Source organism: Bufo gargarizans, chromosome 1, assembly GCF_014858855.1.
Source record: "Bufo gargarizans isolate SCDJY-AF-19 chromosome 1, ASM1485885v1, whole genome shotgun sequence".
Taxonomy (NCBI): Eukaryota; Metazoa; Chordata; class Amphibia; order Anura; family Bufonidae; genus Bufo; species Bufo gargarizans.
Window position 1 is genome coordinate 264,921,914 of NC_058080.1, and position 16,699 is coordinate 264,938,612.

Here is a 16,699-nt window from a genome sequence, read left to right on the forward strand (position 1 = left end):
TCAGAAATCAAGTGATTGCATTGTCCAGTTCCAAAGTGGGACTGAAAAAATGTAAAGTAAAGTCACATACCTTGCTAAAAAATTAAATTCTCCTTCCCCCAAGCTAAAAGTTATACAGTACATAAAACGAACCTCAAAATAGTACTTTTCAAACATACGCATGCAACCAAAACTGGTTCTCATCATGGTTACGTTGATTAAAAAATTTAAATAATAAATAAAAAAAAATGCTGCATCCTTAAAGGGGTTGTCCACTTTTTATTGAGTTATGACCTATCCTCAGGACCTGATTGGCAGGTGTGTGGGGTACCCGGAAGATAGATCAATTAGATAAAGGTGGAAAGCCAGTTTAAAGGGACATAACCCTGAAAAACAAGAAAAAAAGAAGCATAACCTGCTAAGAAAAGTTATTTCTGCATGCATATCTGCCGACTGCTGCAGAAAGCAGTTAAACAGATATTCTGCAGTCGGAGAAGTGTCTCCTTCCTTCATGCCTCTCCATTTTCGGCTACGGACCAGTTCTGTCCCAGCCGAAAATGGAGCTCACAGGTAAGCAGGAAGTTTGGGTAAGGGGCGGGGCTTAACACTGCATTCACTTTACCATTACACTGACCAGATGATGTTACCATTACAATGTGCAAGTAACCCACCTTTTCCAGGACCCTGAAAAGCAAATCTAACTATGCCATTATTTAGGAGAGAGGAGGGGCTTTTTCTTGTCATATTTATTATTCTGCAATCTATTACAGTTCCACATATCTGTTCTAGGACCCTAAAAGTCAAATTAAGCTAACTTATGCATATTTAGGGGTGAGAAAGAGGGATTGATCTTTGTAGAGTTACTATTCTACAGACTCTATTGCAGCACCACATGGCGGTAACCTGGTTTTACCAGGAACCTGAAATGCAAATCTACCTAGTTGTGGCACTATTTAGGAGTGGAGAGGATTTATCTTGGTAGATTTAGCATTCTGCAGTCTATTACAGTTCCACTTGGTGGTAGCCAGCTTTCCCAGGAACCTGAAAGGCAAATATGCCTAGCTGCACTATTATGCAGTGAAGGGAGTAACTGAATTATCACTGCCAAACTAGGCAGTTGTGTAGCTGTTATGTACTATGGCTGGTATTATGTATATACTAGAGCTGGTACTATTGGCATTATGGCTGGCTCCTTTACCAAGTCTATTTAGTACTATTACTAGCTAGGAGCTTCCTTCCAACAAAATGGCCACAATCACTGTGTAGACTAAAATTATCCAACTAAACCCAGCTCCCTACTCCTAAGAGAACAATACACTGCTTTTCTATTGTATTTTTCATGTTCTGCAGTTGTGACATCTGATAAAAAAAGGAGCAAATAACAATTATTATTATTTTTGTTATTTTTTTTTAATTCCAGGTTTAGTGTCCCTTTCAAGTGAATATGTTGAGAGCTTTATGCTGCCGTATATAGCCGACAGCAGGATATGATCAAGGAAAAGATTTGGTGCAGGATTTCTGAGTAAAAAACAGTAAATCCTGACAAGACTCCTAGGAGAGGCAGTGAGAGTCATGATTACTTCGTCCATACAGGATGATTGACAGCTTTACCTGTATCAATGTGTAGGGGTTTACTCCATTTTTTTACTCAAATATCCTGTTTTAGCTCATATAAACTGATATATAACACAGCAAAGCTTCATTACCTCTATCATACCCTGCTCTCAGACAGGACAGCAGCACCGGATCTGGATTCAGCCGGTAACACGGTTCTCCGATCCTGCTGTAATTTTAACAACCGGATCTGAAGAACCTGAGGGAACTGGCTGAATCCCATGCCTGGTCTAATGTATAACCTCAGGATGTATTATATTTATGCAGAGCTGGATGTTCTCTTCCTAGTTCTGCTAACTATATTATAAAGTTGGAGCACATCATGTTCTTATTTCAAAAAGCTATATTTCTAAGAGCTTGAGAACCCCTTTAAACCAGTCACTCTGAATTTTCACTCCAAAGTATCAAGAGCTAACTTCATACATGAATAATAATGAGCAATGAATAATTCTGTAAGGTGTAGTATTTTATTGCAAACCATATACTCACATGCAGCAGGCCTGCTATATGAAAATAGCAATCAAATTGGCTGTTGCTTTCACAGTTTTACTATAGTTTATAGTAGGTTTATATTCTATCAGCTTACTGATCTTTTTGCCATTATTTAGTTATATTAGTTATAACTTATCTGAAATCCAAACCAAAGCCATCAGAAAACATTGTTAAAATTGCAACTAAATGCTAAGTGACTGCATATAATAATCCAGAAGATCTGCCAGTGCTTACCAATCAGAATTGTCTGTGGCGAATGTACAACATTCTCCATTTTACATTATGGATTTTGTGCTAACACCAAATAACACCAGAATTAGGGTCCATTCACACATCCGTATGTGTTTTGCGGATCCGCTATTGCCACCCTTGTGACTGTTGGGACATATTCAGATATATTTTAGATTAATTTTAGTCTACATGGCTTATAATACCACCTATACAATAGCTTTGTATTAGTTTCTAAATGAATAATATTAGAAGCAGTGTAACTTAGAGAGAATATGAATAACCACTGCAAGTCAGAAAATTCAGTTTTCAAGTCCACTTCCCATCGAAGTTGGAAAGGGAATTTAGCAATACTAAGGTGCATTTGAATCACCTGATACCTCTTGGATATGCCCTTGAGAAGCAATTTAGGATCATAAAAGCACTTGTCATTCGGGGTTTGAGACCCCTTTTATATGTTGATAGTTGCAATATAATGAGTCAATCCCCCAGCTTTTAATTAGGTAGAGAATAATGTGAGAAGACAGGGACACTCTAAACCCCCCAACCCCTCAACCCCCCAAGGTTTATACAGAACAGTCGTTTAAACTCTTGCCCTTTGAGTGTTCCATATGAATTATAAGAGCAGTTTCTGAAGGTTGTTAAGAACATGAAGGGGAATAACAATTGGTAAATTGTAGAAATAATTTTAAATCTTTGGAAGTATAAGCACTTTCCGAACAGCAATATGGCCAAGTCATGAAATTGGGTAGTGGGAGTACAACTGAAGATCTCTCTTTACCTTTGAGACAAGCATAAAGTAGTTTGTAGTAATTTGTTTAAAGGCTAAGAGTAATTCGCATGTAGGGGATGCTATCACCAGCCCACTGAAAGGGAAATTTGTTAGCAATATCTTGTTTTGTTGTTCACAGGGATGTTCATACCCAACAATACTGATTTGTGGGCATTAACGTTATAATAACTAACCCTACCTAAATGCTCATGATCCACTACGGGAGGCAACGAAGATTCAGGAGAGGTCAATGAAATAATGTAATAACATTGCTCACAAATAATCTGATATTATGGGCTTCCTTTCCCTTGAAAATTCCCTATATAATGAATGCAAAAATCAAGATAGACAGTGGACATCCTTGCCGGGTGCCGTATGAAGGCCAAGGAGAGAAGTCCCAAAATCTACACCCTAGCGGAAGGAAACATATAGTACCATAAATAAAGATAGCAATCATGGTGGAAAACCAAATTTACAGACCACTTCCTTTAGATAACCCCAATGCACATGATCAATCACCTTCTCAGCTTCCAAAGGTAGGAGCAGAACAGGTGTCTGATCCGCAACGACTAAAGAGAGCACGCCCAAGAAGCCGCGCTTACCAGCTAGCTTTTTGTAATTTTGTAAAAAAAACACCTGATCAGAACTAAACAGCATTAGGAAAAGACTGCTTGGGCGGGAGGCTAGCTCCGAGTTCAGTAAAGAAATCAGTCTGAAGTTAGATGGAGTATCTGGTGGTTTCCTTGTTTTTGGCAGTGTTACTATTAAAGCCTCCAGCATTTGTGATGGAAACACACCTGAGGGTGCCAGTTCATTGAAAATTCTTGCTAAATATGCGGCTAATAATGATCTAAAGGATCAATAAAACTCAATCCAATTTTTTGTAAGACTATGAGGTCCAAGAGATAAGGCCATTTTCAAGAAATTAATAGCAAGAGAGACATCATGTGCCATATAGTGATAGTGTATCATCACCACTTGTAAAGGATCACCTAAATGACAATAGTAATACTTCCTGGTAATTATCTATACAAGATAACCATGTAGATTAGCTTTCTGAGCAGATCTCAGTGTGGTGAAGCTTTAGTACATAGTGATATGATATTGCTAGCACACAGCTCTAGGACACAGCTCTGCCCTCAGCCTGATGTCTAGCTCTGTCAGTCAAGGAGAGGAGCGAAGTGTGCAGAGCATAGGGGGTGTTACAAAGCAGTGCTCAAACGATTCAGCCTGACCTTCTGGTGCTCCAATTACTCATTTGCATATTGATGCTATTTATCACACAGACAAAAGAAAGGTATAGTTTTAATCAGCATGATGAGTCCTGCCAGTCAGTATGTGGTTTAATAGGGTAGATCCTGGTGACAGAGCCTTCAATAGCAGGTTGCTGCTAATGCAGTTGCTAAATACCTACTGAATGTATGAATTGGAGGTAGATACAGTAGTGATCGAGGGTGGTAGTGCACACTATCTAGATCCTCACTCCTGAGATTCAGATAGTACATAATCTAGATATACATAGTACCTGCCTGCTGGGTTTTTTATTGAACACCAAGATCTTATGAAATGTGAATCAATAAAAAATCATGGTTTTATAATGCACCAAAAATTAGGGGAAATGAGAAAAGGGTAATATTAGCCGATTAGGCTACATTTGTGTGCTACAAGGGTAAACACTGTAAGTTGTTAGGATTCCTTAATTTCTATTTTAAACCACATTTTACTATGAAAAAATATCAGCTAATTGCCCTAGATATGGGGGAAATGTATCATTCCCCTTACGACTCTTTATGGCGTAGTCTGCATTTTACGCTGCCCTCACAAGTCTACGAAAACGGGAAGTGGCGAGAGCAGAGTAAGGGTGTTGCAAGGGTGGGGCTATCAGCTCCGGCTAATTCATCATCCTTATAAATTACATGCCTGCTCTGGCAGCACAGGTATTATCAAGGCCCCTGTAAATCAGAGCCAACGTTTTTATTATTTAGTGAAGTGCCTGCAAGACGGAAGGCATACACTTTCTAATGCAGTTAAAATGAATGGAGCAGGAGTGCACATGCTGGTCCACTGGTCCATGCACTGCTATGGGACTGATGGAGTGCCGCTTACATTAGTCCCATTGTAGTGAACAGAGCGCTAGACCAATGTGCACACTACCGCTCCATTCACAGAGGGCACTTGACGACCCTCCATTCTGGAGATTACTGAGAATGCCAATGGTTGTACCCCACAGTGAGCAGACATTTAAGACAGTTTCATCTGATAAGGGATAGGGAGAGACTATGGTCACATCCTGCTTGCAGTTCTGAAGATATAGGTACTTACATTTATTTTATATTAGTTTTTTTTATCCTTATAACTATGAGCAGGAGCACGGCTATGTGGGTGCTCTGCTTCCCACTGAGTTAACATCCACATGAGATAAATAGTTAATAAAATCTTTGTAGTCTGTTTAATAAAAATGTCAATAAAAGGATTTGCAGTTATGTTTTAAATGTTCCCCTGTTTACCTTGTGCCCTGGAAAAGTTTAAGAACTTTATCTAATCTTTTCCAAGATAGCTCGGAGGAACACATCCTTCCACAGACAAAGCTGTTTATTTTTTACCTCTTTTCTCCTTGAGAAATGGCGTCACAGTCAGTCCTGAAAGGCTTTTAACCTGAATATCATTCATGATTATCAGTAAATTAAACAGAAGGAGTCTGTGTAGAATCTGATACATTTTCGCTGAGCTTTAAACACATTGTTTACCTATAAACAGGTATATAAAATTATAGCTCATTATATGAAGTGGTGTTGCAGACTACAGTTTACTTAAAGGGACACTTTAATCAAAATGTTTTATCATATACTAACAGCCTATATGTCAATACTGAATGTCATTTATTTATTTTTTTACTAAACACAGGTGTATGGTTTTCCGAATGTCATTTTTTTTAAATCTCTCCATGTATTCTATTTCCTGTTCTGGGTCTGTTTTTGTTGGGGTGTTTAGCATGGCAAACAGTCTTGGTTTTCTGGGGCTAGAATATTGATGCCCTTAGGTCATCAATATCAGATTGGCGGGGTTCCAACTGTCCTAGTCAGTTTTTTTAAGAGGACACATCACTACGGTGAGCTCAGAAGCCTCTGTCTAGGCCAGTGATATCACATTCATTAGTCTTGTTGTCTAGTGAATTGGCCTGAGCTTCAATACAAAGTACGGCCAATATACAATGTATAGCAGTGTGCTTGGTATGTTTTGAGGAGGTCATGCTGCTCAAACAGCTGATCAGTGGTGGTGCCAGGTGTTGGAAGCCCACCAATCAGATATTGATGACCTATCTTAAGGATAGATCAATATTTTACTCACAGAAAACCCCCTTAACTTTTTCAGTCCTATCATCACCGTGATCAAAAGACAGTCTAATAAATTACACTGATTAATCCAATGCTCTTCCTGGGGCATCTTTATCTAGACTTAGGGTATCAAGAGAACAACAGTGTTGTCATATGACAATGGATTACCAGTGTATATAGAAGGTGTTATTCTTTGTGTTGACCTCAACAGAACCACCAAAATTAAAAAGAAAGACTGCCCAATATTCTAAAAAATGTTTTCTATAAATATTGAGCTTACAAAATACCCCTTTCTATTGGAAATATTCCTTTAACCCCTTCCAGGCATGCGCCATACATGTAAGGCAGATGTCGGGTCTTTAAAGATGGTGCCAGCTCTGGAGTGGAGTAGGTGCCATAGTCGCCAGGTGTCTGCTGTTTTACACAGTAGATACCTGGGGCTAATGTCTGCGATCGGCATCTGAGAGGCTTTTATCCAGGAGCAATGCTCTCCTGGGACTGGCACGGCTACCCCGCTTGGTGAGCTACTACAGTTTTCCTACTCCACCCTCCTTCTGGAGTGAGATTGCGACTTTTAAAAAAAAGCCTCATGCCTTATTCACTCAATTGGTGTTTGGTCAATCATTTCCATCATTGGTTTTGAGCCAAAACCAGGTGCGGCTCTAAACACAGAAAAGGGGCAGATCTTTCCATTAGGCCTCTTTCACATGGCCGTGGTGGTTCCGTGCATTGGGGACCACAACTTGCGGTACCTAATGCACGGGCAAGGTCCGTGCGGCGACTGGGATGGATCCAGACCCGTTCAACTTGAATGGGTCCGTGATCCGTCAGTTACACAAAAAGATGGAACAGGTTCTATTTTTTTGTGGAACGGAAGCATGGATCAGAACCGCACGGAAGCAGTCCGTAGTGCTTCCGTCGGTTCCGTTCCCTGCTTCCGCACCGCATCTCCGAATTTTCGGACCCATTCCAGTGAATGGGTCCGCATCTGTGATGCGGAATGCACATGGGCGGTGCCCTGTGTATTGTGGAACCACCGTATGTGGCCCGCAATACAGCCACAGGAGCACAACGGCCGTGTGAAAGAGGCCTAACATCTTATCTCTGTGTAGGCTCCAATCCTCGTTTTGGCTCACAATCCCTGACCAAATCACTGACGTGTGAATAACAGCTAACCACACCCATTTTCCAAAACTAGAGTGTAAAAATTCTAAAAGGTGCAAAATGTTTGCACATATGAGCCCAAAAATGTCACAAAAGCCTCATTTTGAGCCTTTTTTTAAGCTGAATATCTTTTCCTTGGTACTTTTTTGAGTTTGTGAATGGCATGAAGTTCTGGCGATTTTACATGCATTTTTTGGAGTTGCACTTATTAGTCATACATTTTTTTCTCAAAAATACCAATGAAGGGACAAGGGAATGGAATAAAATACACCTTTATTGATTTTGTTAAAATAAATGAATTCATAATGTAAAAAAATATTTTATTTCGATCAAACATTGATTACAGACATACAAAAAATTAAAAACAAGGGAGAAATAAATAACTTTTAAGGTTGGAGATCCATAGTAAATAGCTGAGTGTGGAGCAAAATTATGTATACCAACCAGGGAACCAACGTGGGTTTCACCTAATGCTTTATCATGAAACATCACCATGTCCTTGGACGGTTTTGTTTTCATAGCACTCACTGTGCGCTAGAAATGACATGACAACCTTATTCTGCAGATGAGTATGATTACAGTAATATCACATTTATATAGTTTTTATTATGTTTTAAATCGTTCATACATTTTCAAATGCAGCAGTACCCATTATGTGTATTCTTTATAGTTTATTGTTATATGTACAGTTGGGAAAGGGGGTGATCTGAATGTTTCATATTTTTGTGTATCGATAAATTTTTACTGGCCAGTATGTAACATCTGGCCACTGTGTTTTTTGCTCCAAAAAAAGTAAAGTCACAAGCCATAGCAATTGTGCAGTTTATTGTGACATTTGGTCAAAATTTGCAACATTTGGTGACCCTCGCGACTTTTAAAAATGGTGTATGTTTAAGAGATACAAGTGAGATTAGACTTGGATCATGGCTTATTAACTGATTTTAAAGAATTTGCAACCTACGCCAGGCAACCCCCTGGTATACTTTACACTTAAAGATGTAAACCACATTGGACTCATGCCAAATATATTATTAAAGTGCACCATTTCATAAATTTGGCGCGGTCACTCACAGCAAAGGCAGACTTTCAACTGACACAAAAACAACCACCACCAATGATAAATGCCTCCCATAGTGTGAAACGACCCTTAGGGCTCATTTACACGACTGTACCCCTTTTTGCGGACCGCAAATTGCAGAGCCATAAAACACAGATAACGATTGTGTGCCTTTTGCTGAATGGAACATTCTCCTCCATGATAGAAATGTCTATTCTCGTCCGCAAATACGGACAAGAATAGGACATGATCTGTCTTTTTTTGCGGGTCACGGAATGGATATACGGATGTGCCCCCACACTGAAATTAATGGGTCCACATCCGAACCACAAAATTGCGAAATGGATGCAGACAGATATATATACGATCTTGTGAATGAGCCCTTAGACAGATCCTTCTTAAAGGGGTTTCCCAGGAGTAAAGTACTGATGATCTATCCTCAGGACACGTCATCAATATCTGATCAGTGGGGTTCCAACACCCAGCGCTCCACTGATCAGCTGTTTGCAGAAGCAGCACTGCTCTGGTGAGTGATGCTTCATAGCATTCCAGGCTGTGCTTGGTATTGCAGCCCAAGCCCATTTACTTGAATGAGACTGATCTGCTTCTAGGCCCTGGGATTGATGAATATGAAGTCACTGGCCTAGGCTACAGCGCATACTAGAGTTCCGCAGTCTCTTCAAATTGCTGATTGGTGGGAATGCTGGGAATCAGACGCCCACCAATCAGATATTAATGACCTATTCTGAGGATAGTTGTGATAAATGAACTGGGCACTCTCAGGATATAGGGATCAAACAGATATTTATTGATGTATAAGACAATAATAACGACAATAAAAGAGAGAATGTGGCCCTCCTGTTGGAAATCTATGTATAAAACAGCACTTGCTCACTGTAGCTGGCACTCTGAATCTAGATGGGTATTATAAACTACACATGGCATATTCCTGCAATAAAACGACAATAAAAAGGTACATCACAAATTATTCACACAATAAAAAAATTGCACAATAAAAACGCATACATATCGCAGATGCTGAATGTTCACTGGGAAAACTACGAGTTGTTCCCCAACTCACTGACAAAGTTCTGAAGCTCCAAGGTAACAGTTAGAGGCACCGTGGCGTGATAGTCCCAAAACAAACAGGTAGAGCGTCCTGCTCTATATTCAACCAGTAGCGTCCCACTGGGCTAATAGCATTTAAGTCTTGTTAAATCTCCTGTCAGCAAATATTTGATGAAAAAGATAGTCTTACCGGAAAGGTTCTCCTCACCACTTTGTTGCCCACCGTCGCTCTGCTGGGTCGTGTTTTTAATTACCTCCAGACTTTTTTGAGCGGTCAGGTTATTAAAATCCCACGTAAGTAAATCTTTGGCATGTGCAGCCCGGTCTCTGCTGTAGGCTGTCGAGGATTCCTTATACTTGAACCTTATCGTGGTGTTGAGCAGTATGGTACGAGATTCCGGCACTATCTGTTGGTCCTCACTCCTTAAAAAATTTGGGGTCCTGTTAGAGCTAGACGCGTTTCGGGGCTTAAGATTGCCGGAACCTTGTACCATACTGCTCAACACCACGATAAGGTTCAAGTATAAGGAATCCGTGACAGCCTACAGCACTAATTAGAGCACTAAGAGGTGGGGCTGAATAATCTGAGCACTGCTATGTAACACCCCCTGTGCTCTGCACACTCCCCCCTCCCCTTGATTGACAGGGCAAGACATCAGGTTGAGGGCAGAGCTGTGTCCTGGCGTATACATAGTGTATCTACTGCATATATGTGTATTATATACATTCTGTACTATAGCTTCACAGCACTGAGATCTGCTCAGAAAGCTAATCTACATATCACTCCTTTATTCACAGGTACAATATATGATTATACAGACAACAGTTATGTGTGTCAGAATATAAGCTGGCATCTCTGTGTGGTAATGCTATAGCTTGGTGGTATAGTGGTCTACCCTCTATGTAGACATCCCTGGTTCAAGTCCCAGGAGAGACATATTTCTTCTTTCTATTGTTTTTTATTTATTTATTTATTTATTTAAAACCATATTAAAAGGCTTTACTATAATAAATAATACATAATCATATAATAATAAGGCCTTACTATATTGAGAATAGTTTTTGCTAAAACCTATTACCTGTTTATTCACAGACACAATATATGATTATAAAGCTGTAATGACCGGTGTCGCGCACAGGGAGGAAAACAGGGAAAGCCCTGCCCAAGGGAGAGGGAAAGGTGGTGACCCCTAACTCACCTTGCGGCTGGCACCTGACTGCCCTGACGTCCCTAGACGGTTCCTCACCCGTGCGGCGATCACGTGCCTAAACCCTGGCTTTCCCTGAAATGAGCCCTAGATGGTGAACAGGCCGGTGGGATCGCTAGTCCGCACCACTGCACTAAGAGGGAAATACCATGGGGGAGGACAGACAAATACAGACAAACACAAACACCCAGGTGGACGACCACAGCAGTCCACAAAGGTCCAACAGGGATCCGGAGGGTAGCGTTCTGAATCAACAGTCAGAGAACGCAGCAACACAGCTCCAGTGGGTCAGGATAGATGTCCAGGCAGGAAGCTCTATCTCTGGCAACCAGAGAAGTGTGAGAGGGGAATATAAGGAGGTTTGGGAGTGCTGGACAAGGAACAGCTGAGGAGAAGGAGCTACGGATCCCTGAGTGAGCCAAAAGGGTTTGCAAAGCAAACTCAGAAAGCTACCATAAGGAAAACAGCCCTATCTTAAATAGAGCGTGCAGCCAACCGCTGCGACTTCCTGACCCCGGGTATAACAGAGTCAGGAGTGGTTCTCGATACCCTCGTGACAGTACCCCCCTCTCTACGAGGGGCCTCCGGACACTCAGGACCAGGTCTCTCAGGATGAGAGGCATGAAAAACCCGAACTAACCTGTCGGCGTTTACCTCAGACGCAGGAACCCACATTCTTTCCTCGGGACCGTAACCTCTCCAATGCAGATTTTCTGGGGGAAGGGACAAGTTTTTGACATTCCGTGAGGCCTGTAAGTTATATTTTAAACTGCGCCCTTACTCCTCTGGTAATGAAGATCAGCGGGTGGGGGTTGTTATTTCCCTGCTGCAGGGGGACCCGCAGTCCTGGGCGTTCTCTTTACCTACTGATTCCCAGGCTCTTCGGTCAGTGGATGAGTTTTTCGGGGCCTTGGGTCTCATATATGACGACCCTGACCGAGTAGCACTGGCTGAATCAAGATTACGGAGACTCTTACAAGGAGAACGGCCGGTAGAGGAGTATTGCTCTGAATTCCGTAGGTGGGCTACGGATACCCAATGGAACGACCCGGCTCTCAGGAGTCAGTTCTGCTCTGGGTTATCCGAAAGGGTTAAGGATGCGCTTGCATTATATGAGACCCCCTTTTCCCTTGATGCGGTTATGTCCCTTTCTATCCGTATAGAGAGACGCCTTAGGGACAGGTTGAAAGAACCGGAGAAATTGGTAACTCCTCCCAAGCAGCAGTTAGTCTGTACGGACTTAGACGAGCCTATGCAGCTAGGAGGAACTACTCGTCAGGTCCGTCCTCCTGAGGCTCGCCGTAGGCGTGGGGTTTGTTTTTTTTGTGGGGAGAGGGGTCATTTCATTAATGTCTGTCCTTCTTTTCTCAGAAACAAAAGACCGTCGGAAAAACTACTAACCCCAGGCTGTGTGGAGGATGTCAGCCGGGGGGTATACGTCTCCTCCATACGTACATCGCAATTTGTGTTGCCAGCGGTTATTATTTTTGGTGATAAGACGGAGACTATTTCTTTCTTTTTAGACAGTGGAGCAGGGGTAAATTTGATAGATGCCCATTTTGCCCGCACTTTGGGTTTGTCTCTCTGTACGTTACAGAGACCCATTCCCATATTCGCTATTGATTCTGCTCCCCTGTCTCAGAGAAACCTCACCCACATTGTTCATAATTTACACCTTCGGGTAGGGGACCACCATAACGAGATGCTTTCAGGTTATGTTCTGGAGGGGCTTCCCACTCCGGTGGTGCTGGGTCTTCCCTGGTTGGTAGCGCACAATCCAGTAGTGGATTGGCAGGCCAGGGAGATATTGGAGTGGAGTGAGCAGTGCAGAGAAAATTGCTTAAATAGCAATTGCTTAGTCGCCTCCATAACTACCCTACCTACATTTATTTCTGATTTTGAGGATGTTTTTTCTGAAAAGGGTTGTCAGAAGTTACCACCTCATCGTCCTTATGATTGCCCGGTTAACCTTATTCCCGGCGCAAAATTACCCAAGACCAGGTTATATAATCTTTCGGGTCCAGAGAGACAAGCCATGAAAGATTATATCTCCGAGAGCTTGGCTAAGGGACACATCAGGCCCTCTTCTTCACCCGTGGCTGCAGGGTTTTTCTTCGTTAAAAAGAAAGATGGGGGCCTGCGTCCTTGCTTGGATTTTCGCGAATTAAATCGGATAACCATCCGAGACCCATACCCTCTTCCTCTCATTCCTGACCTGTTTAATCAGATTGCGGGTGCTAGGTGGTTCTCCAAACTTGATCTTAGGGGGGCCTACAATCTGATTCGTATTAAGGAGGGGGATGAGTGGAAGACAGCGTTTAACACCCCCGAGGGGCATTATGAAAATCTAGTTATGCCTTTCGGTCTGACCAATGCTCCTGCCGTCTTTCAACATTTCGTTAATGACATTTTTAGTCATCTAATCGGCAGGTTTGTGGTAATATACCTAGCTGATATTTTAATTTATTCGTCTGATCTGAAAACACATGAGGTGCATGTCAGACAAGTACTGCAGGTCCTACGGACGAATGAATTATATGCTAAGATTGAAAAATGTGTCTTCGCCGTTCAGGAAATACAATTCCTGGGTTATTTTTTATCTGCTTCAGGTTTCCGTATGGATCCTAGGAAGGTCCAGGCAATTTTAGATTGGGATCTTCCTGAGAACCTCAAAGCACTACAACGGTTCTTGGGCTTCGCGAATTTCTATAGGAAATTCATTAAAAATTATTCACTTATTGTAAAACCGCTTACTGACATGACTAGGAAGGGGTCTGATTTTTCTAAATGGTCTGACGCCGCTAAAGTTGCTTTTTCCTCTCTAAAAGAGAGGTTTACCTCAGCACCTGTACTAGTCCAACCTGATGTCTCTCAGCCTTTTATTGTTGAAGTCGATGCGTCAGAGGTGGGAGTGGGGGGTCTCAGGGTCCGTCTCATGGCAAATGGCGTCCTTGTGCCTTCTTTTCGAAAAAACTATCTGCAGCAGAAAAGAACTACGATATTGGCAATAGGGAACTATTAGCTATTAAACTTGCGTTTGAGGAGTGGCGTCACTTCTTAGAGGGGGCAGTCCACCCCGTCACTGTGATTACGGACCACAAAAATCTCCTGTACCTCGAATCAGCTAAGCGTCTCACCCCTAGACAGGCTAGGTGGTCGCTATTTTTTACCAGGTTTAACTTTGTGATTACCTATCGTCCTGGGGCAAAGAACACCAAGGCTGATGCACTATCTCGTTGTTTCCCTGGAGGGGGTAATGTGAGTGATCCGGTGCCCATTCTACAAAGAGGAGTGGTTTTCTCTGCGGTACACTCTGTTTTGGAGGGGAAGGTGTTAGAGGCCCAGGGGGACGCCCCGGTCTCTTGCCCCTCAGAGAAATTGTTTGTACCGTTGAACCTACGTTTCGAATTATTAAAGGAACATCATAATTCGGCACTTGCTATGCACCCGGGTAGTAAAGCAACCTTGGAGCTATTGTCTCGTCGTTTTTGGTGGCCAAGGTTGCGTCAGGATGTATTGGATTTTGTGTCTTCTTGTTCTACCTGTGCGCGCGCAAAAGTTTCACATACACGTCCTGCAGGGTCTCTATTACCACTCGTCATTCCCAATAGACCGTGGACACATCTGTCAATGGATTTTATCACTGACTTACCTTTGTCTGCGGGTAAAACAGTTATTTTGGTAGTAGTGGACAGGTTTAGCAAAATGGTACACTTCATTGCGTTACCCGCACTACCTAATGCTAAGACTCTTGCTCAGGTATTCGTCAGTGAAATCGTGAAGCTTCACGGGGTCCCCTCCGATGTTGTTTCGGATCGGGGTACCCAGTTTATTTCTAAATTTTGGAAAGCTTTTTGTTCCCGTTTGGGGGTACACTTGTCCTTTTCCTCAGCTTTCCATCCTCAGTCGAATGGACAGACTGAGCGTACCAACCAAAACCTTGAGACATATCTAAGATGTTTTGTGTCTGAAAACCAAGAGTTGTGGTCGTCATATTTACCGTTAGCTGAGTTTGCCATAAATAATCGTCGTCAGGAATCCACTGGCAAGTCACCATTTCTTGGTGCATATGGTTTTCATCCCCAATTCTGTACTTTCAAAGAGGGGGGGTCTTCTGGGGTTCCCGAAGAGGAACGTTTTTCGTCATCTCTTTCATCGGTATGGCAGAAGGTGCAAGCTAACTTGAAAAATATGGGAGGTAAATACAAATGCATGGCTGATAAGAGACGGTCGCCAGGTCCGGACCTAGGAGTGAATGACTATGTGTGGTTGTCTACTAGGAATATTAAATTGAAGGTTCCCTCTTGGAAACTGGGTCCTAGGTTTATTGGCCCTTACAAAATTGTAGCCATCATCAACCCCGTGGCTTTTCGCCTGGAGTTACCTCAGACTTTTAAAATTCATAATGTAATGACCGGTGTCACGCACAGGGAGGAAAACAGGGAAAGCCCTGCCCAAGGGAGAGGGAAAGGTGGTGACCCCTAACTCACCTTGCGGCTGGCACCTGACTGCCCTGACGTCCCTAGAAGGGTTCCTCACCCGTGCGGCGATCACGTGCCTAAACCCTGGCTTTCCCTGAAATGAGCCCTAGATAGTGAACGGGCCGGTGGGATCGCTAGTCCGCACCACTGCACTAAGAGGGAAACACCAGGGAGAGGACAGACAAATACAGACAAACACAAACACCTAGGTGGACGACCACAGCAGTCCACAAAGGTCCAACAGGGATCCGGAGGGTAGCGTTCTGAATCAACAGTCAGAGAACGCAGCAACACAGCTCCAGTGGGTCAGGATAGATGTCCAGGCAGGAAGCTCTATCTCTGGCAACCAGAGAAGTGTGAGAGGGGAATATAAGGAGGTTTGGGAGTGCTGGACAAGGAACAGCTGAGGAGAAGGAGCTACGGATCCCTGAGTGAGCCAAAAGGGTTTGCAAAGCAAACTCAGAAAGCTACCATAAGGAAAACAGCCCTATCTTAAATAGAGCGTGCAGCCAACCGCTGTGACTTCCTGACCCCGGGTATAACGGAGTCAGGAGTGGTTCTCGATACCCTCGTGACAAAAGCAACCAGTAACATTTATTAGCTTTCTAAAAAAAAAAAACATTATTCTCAATATGATAAGGATATAGACTTTTCTTATAGAATACATGTGGAAGAAAAAAAGTCTCTCCTAAGATTCAAACCAGGGATCTCTACATGCAAAACTATTAGCTTAACCACTAAGCTATAGAATTACTATACAGATACTTGTTTTTTCTATGCTTATAAGCTAACACATATTACCAGTGTCAGTATAATATTGTGTCTGTGAATAAATCATAGGTGTATCAGCTTTCTGAGCAGATCTCAATGTGGTGAAGCTGTAGTACATAGTGATATGATATAGCTAGGACAGAGCTCTGCCCTCAGCCTGATGTCTAGTCATGTCAATCAAGGGAAGGGGGGAGTGTTCATAGCTCTGCTCAGACGATTTAGCCCCGCCTCTTGGTGCCCTAATTGTACATTTGCATATGAATAAAAACAGATTTCTCTGCAGCTAGTTATCATACAGACGAAAGAAAGATATAGCTTTAATCAGCATGATGAGCTTTACCAGCCAGTATGTCTGGTTTAATAGGGTTGATCCTGGTAATAGAGCCTCTTTAAAGTCTCAGTCCAGGCTTGGAACACCCTCCTTTCTCAAGTGTCTGATGATGCTACTAACTTGGTCCTCGTCTCGGCTCTTCGTATAAGATATGCTTAATCTTTATTACCGGGCATTGATTTCTCTTCATGGGAGTCTC

At 42.5% G+C, this 16,699-nt stretch overlaps 1 protein-coding gene across 1 annotated transcript in view; it reads left to right on the forward strand.

The window, feature by feature from the left end:
- The window catches only part of GPRIN3 (GPRIN family member 3), a 172,984-nt gene that overhangs the window by 100,868 nt on the left and 55,417 nt on the right, over window positions 1-16,699 (forward strand). The gene's annotated exons all lie outside the window — the stretch shown is intronic.